This window comes from Triticum aestivum, chromosome 7B (genome assembly GCF_018294505.1).
Source record: "Triticum aestivum cultivar Chinese Spring chromosome 7B, IWGSC CS RefSeq v2.1, whole genome shotgun sequence".
Classification (NCBI taxonomy): Eukaryota; Viridiplantae; Streptophyta; class Magnoliopsida; order Poales; family Poaceae; genus Triticum; species Triticum aestivum.
In genome coordinates, this window is record NC_057813.1 from 657,797,158 (window position 1) to 657,803,561 (window position 6,404).

At 42.6% G+C, this 6,404-nt stretch overlaps 1 long non-coding RNA gene across 1 annotated transcript; it reads left to right on the forward strand.

The window, feature by feature from the left end:
• Window positions 1-1,681: 1,681 nt before the first annotated feature.
• On the forward strand, window positions 1,682-2,602 carry LOC123159474 (uncharacterized). The gene is made up of 2 exons (XR_006479728.1): window positions 1,682-2,199; window positions 2,316-2,602. It is a non-coding gene; the product is annotated as an uncharacterized lncRNA (long non-coding RNA).
• Window positions 2,603-6,404: the final 3,802 nt, after the last annotated feature.

The window sequence follows — 6,404 nt, forward strand, 5'->3', positions numbered from 1 at the left end:
ACTCCTGTTGTTCTATGTTGACACTAGAAATTTTTTGAAAGCAATAACAGGCAACGGGTATTTCGTCCCCAAAGGTGGCATGTTCCCTACCGAAACCATCAAGCTTGTTGTGAGAAGCTCTGGTTTGTGAGAAGCTTATACCCAAACCTGCCCCAAATGGGACAAAAAATTTACCATGGCATGTCGGGTGCCATTCCATGATAGCATGCCAGGTTTCATAAATTTCAGACGAGTTTTGGCTTTACTAGAATTTACAAACCAGGTATCTCAATGTTTGCGGCCGAGTTGAGATTCATTCCCTTTCCTTGCATGGGACCTAAGCATGCAACCAAGGGCACATATTAGAATTTTCAACCAATTTATATGCATTAGAGCATGTGCATGTAGTTCAAATTTGAATTATGCACATAAATGCATTGAAAACTCAATTAATGCATAAGAAATGTGCTAACGAACACCAAAAATTCCAAAATTTAACACAACACTCATGTTGTTCTATGTTGACACTAGAGAAAAAAATTTAAATCAGGAAGAGCCAACGGCTATCATTTTGTCCAGAAAGGTGAAACGTTCCCTACCAAAACCATCAGGCTTGTTGTGAGAAGCTCTGGTTTCTGACAACCTTATACCCAAACCTGCCCCAAATGGGACAAAATTTTTACGACGGCATGTTGATGCCACTCCATGATAGCATGCCATGTTTTATGAATTACAGACGAGTTTTGGATTCACTAGAATTTAAAAATCAGGTATCTCAATGTTTGTGGCCGAGTGACGGTGGCAGGGTGTTTGACATTCATTCTCATTTCTTGCATGAGACCTAAGCATGCAACCAAGGAGACATATTTGAATTTTCAACCAATTTATGTGCATTAGAGCATGTGCATGTAGTTTAAATTGGAAGTATGCGCATAAATGCATTGAAAGGTCAATTAATGCATAAAAATGTCCAAATAACCCCAAAAAATTCCAAAATTTAACACAACACTCCAGTTGTTCTATGTTGACACTAGAGCAAAAATTGAAATCAATAAGAGGCAACCTACCCCAATGAGGCTTGTTGTGAGAGAAGCTCTGGTTTCATCGAGAGCTTCATCGAGAAAGGTGAAACATTCCCTACCGTAACAATGAGGCTTGTTGTCAAAAGCTCTGGTTTGTGAGAAGTTTATACCCCAACCTGCCCCAAATGGGACAATAGTTTTACCACTGCATGTTGCTGCCGTTCCATGATAGCATGTCAAGTTTCATGAATTTCAGACGAGTTTTCGATTTACTAGAATTTTAAAACCATGTATCTCAATGTTAGCGGCCGAGCGACGTGGCAAAGGTGTTTGACATTCATTCTCATTTCTTGCATGAAACCTAATTAAGCATGCAAACAAGGACACATATTTGAATTTTCAACTAATTTATATGCATTAGAGCATGTGCATGTAGTTCAAATTTGAATTATGCACATGAATGCATAGAAAACTCAGTTAACGTATAAAAATGTCCAAGCGAACCCCCAAAAATCCCAAAAATTGACACAACTCCCCTGTTGTTCTATGTTGACACTAGGAAAAAAAATTAAAATCGAGAAGATGCAATGGATATCGTTTCGTCCAGAAAGGTGAAACGTTCCCTACCAAAACCATCATGCTTGTTCTGAGAGAAGCTCTGGTTTGCGAGAAGCTTATTTACCTGCAACTTCTGCTAGCTCTAACTTGGTTATATAGCAGTTCAATTCATTCAATCTATTGGAACTAGTTTGTCTACTACTTGTATCCAGATTTTATATCCTGCCCTATGCCATTGTCGACTTGCTTAGGTACATAATTGTTATGTCTTGCAATCTGGTATTGATGATTGTCAATTTATTCATTTATACCTTTCTAGTGTACCTTGCATGTGACCCAGCTAGTCTGTATATCAATGCTCTGTTTCCAATAGATGTATGCTGATGCCTGATGGCTGATTCCTTAAAACTTCACTGTTGCAGTAGCATTTTTCCTTAGTGCTTCAAACCTTGCTCTCTTTCCTAGGAACCATCATCGTCTGCGTCACTACTGGGGCAGGAGAGGAAAGACTGTTGTTGTCTCCAGGAACCGATAAACTGCTTTACAAAGATCCCCGCATAGCTTCACTACTACTGTGTTGGTCCATTTCCAGAATTGTAAGGATAATGCTTTTGCTTAAGGAGAGGCTCAAGAAGATCAGGTATAAACTCCTCCCCCTCTTGTTTGTTTTTGTTGGTTGATACATTACTGTGCAAGTTCTATGGTATGTGAGTTCTTTCTGTTGCTGCAAGCATTGACACAATATGTCATGTGCAGGGAGCTCCGCATCCGAGTTTCAGCCATCCTCTACAGCAAGGAGCTCCGGTCCAAAGGAGCAACCAACGCTGCTAGTTCCTTGAGGCCAGATCGAGTAAGATGGCGCACCATGGCGTGTGGTGGCGTATTTTGCTTCTGAGAACAATACTGTTTATTTGAAGTGAGATGTACTAGTCTATGTTGTAGTGAGCTGTAGTAGGAGTGAAATGAAAATGTATCTGTTATTGTATGTACATTTTACTTGAACATTAAATTCTCCAGAAAAAATGTTCTTATTGGACCTGATAGTGGCCACGGCCCAAATATACTTGTACTATTAAGATGCCATGGCCCAAAATAACCTGGGCTGAAAAGCTATTCAGAACTATTGTAAGCAGGCCTCGACTCAAATAGAAAATAGAAACAAAAAGGAAACAAACTATGTGGAAAGGTAAAGGCCCATTATAGAAAAGGCCCAAAAACATGAACAAAAAGAAAACCCACTGTTAAAAGGGCCATGCAAAAGAAATCAATAAGGCTGAATTGTTGGGCCAGACCCATGTAGCTAATAAAAGCACAGGAAAAAAATACATTAAAAAGGCCGAATTGTTGGGCTCGGCCCATGTAGAAAATCGAATTGGACCGGGCTGAATCTTGTGCCACATCAGCTTGCCACGCTGGATGCCTACGTGGCCTGGGGGAGGTTGCTAGTGACCAAAATGCCACAGTAGGAATATTTTGGTCGTAAACGTCTTTGACCATTCCAGAAGAAAGGTCGCTATAGTCAGTTTACGACGGCCAGCTTTTGACCTTCTGTTTTTGGTCACAAAAAGGTCGTAAATGGAAATTTGTGACCTTTCGGTGACCAATAGTGGTGGTCACAAGTTGACATATTTCTTGTAGTGCACTGCTCTGTTTTTCGTGGCCGGCGAGGGGAGAGCTTTGTGGTGCTCTAGCTCACCTCCTATGCACACGAGGTGTTCGATGGAATGCCCGAGCCACACTACTTAATCTTTCTCCTCTCCAAGCTCGACCTCCAAGCTCCATTTTCCTCAATATTTGTCTAGGTTTAGCTTTCCGTCACGTCCCGTCCCCGTATTCACCGCCGTCAATCGCCCGCGCCGATCTCGTCGCCGGCACCACCATGGTGAGCCTCTTATTCTTATCTTCTTTCTGAAAGGAAAAAAAATTCTTAATTGTATGTTTATATAGATACATGTATAATTTTCTTTCTTTTATTATTGCATCTTATATAGTGCGATGGTTTTGGTATCCGCCCCCGCCGGCCCTCGTCCTGTCTATGATTCAGATGTGGTATATATTACCTTTTCATAACTATTGGTTCATTTACTGTAATTGAGAGATCTTATATATTGTACATTTATGTAGCCAGTAGCGTCGGACGTACATGATACGAAAACTTGTTGTTCGACCAATCTCTTGGAGAAGGAGAGGTCGATCGATCATTTCTCTCGGTATGCATGACGAACTTCTGTACTCAATGGTTCCCTTCATTTTCTTACTAGCTAGCGTGTCGAGGGCTATATGTATATAGTACGTAGCGTCGACCAAGCACGGACATAAGAGAGGAAACTTCTCTCTATTAATTAGCTAGCTAACACAATATATGAAACACCTAAATTAACCCCCAAAACCCCCCAACCCCCCCCCCTTTAAAAAAACCCCAGCCAATGGAATGCTGACGCGTGGATGCCTTTTGGTCCCGGTTGGTGCCACCAACCGGGACCAAAGGCCCCCCTGCCTGGGTTCGGTGCACCAGCCACGTGGAGGACCATCTATCCCGGTTCGTGTTAGAACCGGGACTAAAGGGGGGAGGTATTAGTAACGACCCATTAGTCCCTTACGAACCGGGACTAATAGGTGTTTTTCTACTAGTGTTAAATTGAATACTAAATTGTTTTATCTTTCTTCTGGATTAGTTAAGCTATGGACGCTAGCGGCAGAGATGACAATGATCAAGAGCATGTCATGTTCGAGATGATCCGAAACCTAGATAATGAACCTGCAGATGACGGCTCACATTATCTAAACGATTCCGGTGAGGGAATATTTGAGGAAGAACCAAGAGACGAAGGGCACACAAACAATGATGGTAAAGAAATGTTCTTCAGTTAACAAAGACCGGCGAGGTATATATATAAGGCCTCTAGTGATCATTACATGTATTATTTGATTATATATATATATATATAAATATATATATATATATATATATATATATATATATATATATTAACCGATCTTTCTTCTTTTACCCTCCAGATCGAGCTAATCTTCGACAACCAGGGTAGTACGACGACCGGCCAAGAAGTTGCAGGCTGGCAGAAAGTACAACATCGATGAGATCAAAACAGATGGTGAACTGGTTGCTCCTAAAAGAATGCGGACAAATTTATACATCAATGCAGAGTTATTGTCATGGACCAAATCCTAAACTCCGTTCAAGAATGGAATAAGCGAAAGGAATATTGAGGAGTTTGTTTTGTCGATGAAAGAGCAAAAGATTTTCTTTGGGAAACAGTGATGTCACATTTCACCCTACCAGAGCATTTCATAGATGCAGTACGGGAGAAAGTCAAGAAGTGTTCTCTTAAGAATATGTCCAGACAATTCTGCAACTGGAAGAAAAGATTATGGGCCAGCTACATCGAAGCAGAAAAGAAGACTCCAGAATTCACTAGACCACTTGATATGGTAAAAGATCACTGGGACTTATTTACGGAGTTCAAGGAATCGGAAATAGCTAAGGAACGGTCAAGGAAAAACAAGATAAATGCTGAGAAAAGAAGCACCACCATGTTCTGAGGCCAGGTGGCTATAAGATTGGCCGGCCTAAGTGGGATGAATTTGAGGAAAAGATGATTGATGTAGGGGTCACTCCAAAAACATTGGGTTGGCCCGACAGGTGCAGGACTTGGTTTTATGTGCATGGGGGAAAGTTGGACCCAAAGACATGGGAGATTATTATGCAGGCTATTCTTAAAAAAGCCTCGGATGCTTTACTTGATGCAATAGAAGAAGCTCGAATGGGGGCGTTCCAACCCGATCGAGAGAATGACGAGCTTACACACGCCCTCAAGAATCCTAAGCACCTAGGACAAACATGAGGCAAAGGCGTTGTTCCGTGGGTTGAGGGGTTTGCGGAGTGGAATCCTACTTATAGAAGCTGTGCAAGAAAGAACAAGCATGAGGAAGAGAAGAAGAAGTAGGAAGCAGACCGACTTTAACAGGTAGAATCAAAGCAAGCAGAGTTGGAACACACTTTCATGGAGCAAGAGGAGAAGATCGACACACTTATCCTGGAATGGGTGTCTCAGCAGCAGCAGCATACAGATCCAGCATTGGATAGCACCGTCCCATCTATGCCGAAAAGCAGCATGGGTTCCACGGGGGTCCCGGTCAATGATGCACTGCTAGCTAGATACCCCATCGATGATATCAATGAGACGACAACTTGTGAGCTACACATGAAATTGAAGAACATATACATGAAGGTGGCGGTCGGCTTTGATTTGCCAAATGAACCTGAAGTAACCATCCCTAGCAATCCGATTCCAGCTGGTTACGCTCGTGTCGGGGTGGATAAATTGATGTCGGGATATGACTCACTAGAGCTTGACTTTTCCTCGAGGTCAAGAGGAGGACACACTGTGAGAATCCATACATGGTGTCATTGTATGGAGAAAGGATTGCATCGTCTTTCCAAACCCGGTTCCAAGGGCACCGACTCCTTCTCCAAGTCCACGCATCAGCCGACTCCTCTTCCATGTCCGCCGCGTCAGCCGACTCCTCCTCCAAGTCGGCCGCTTCAACCGACTCCTCCTCCAAGTCCGCCGCGTTAACCTATTCCATCCCACCCTGAGACAGTGCCTGTTGCGTGTCCACAATATCTATCTCTGATCTGTGAGCCAACTCTAAAACGGAAGAGAGCACCAAGGAAGAAAGACGATCCTCTTGCCAAAAAGAAGCTGGCTTACGAGATGATTTTCGAGGAAAACAATGCCCAAGTGGTTGCCGAAGTGAAGGCCCATTTTGCACTGAAACCGCCCCCGTCGCCAAAGGAGAAAATACCTGAGAAAGTCATACTAC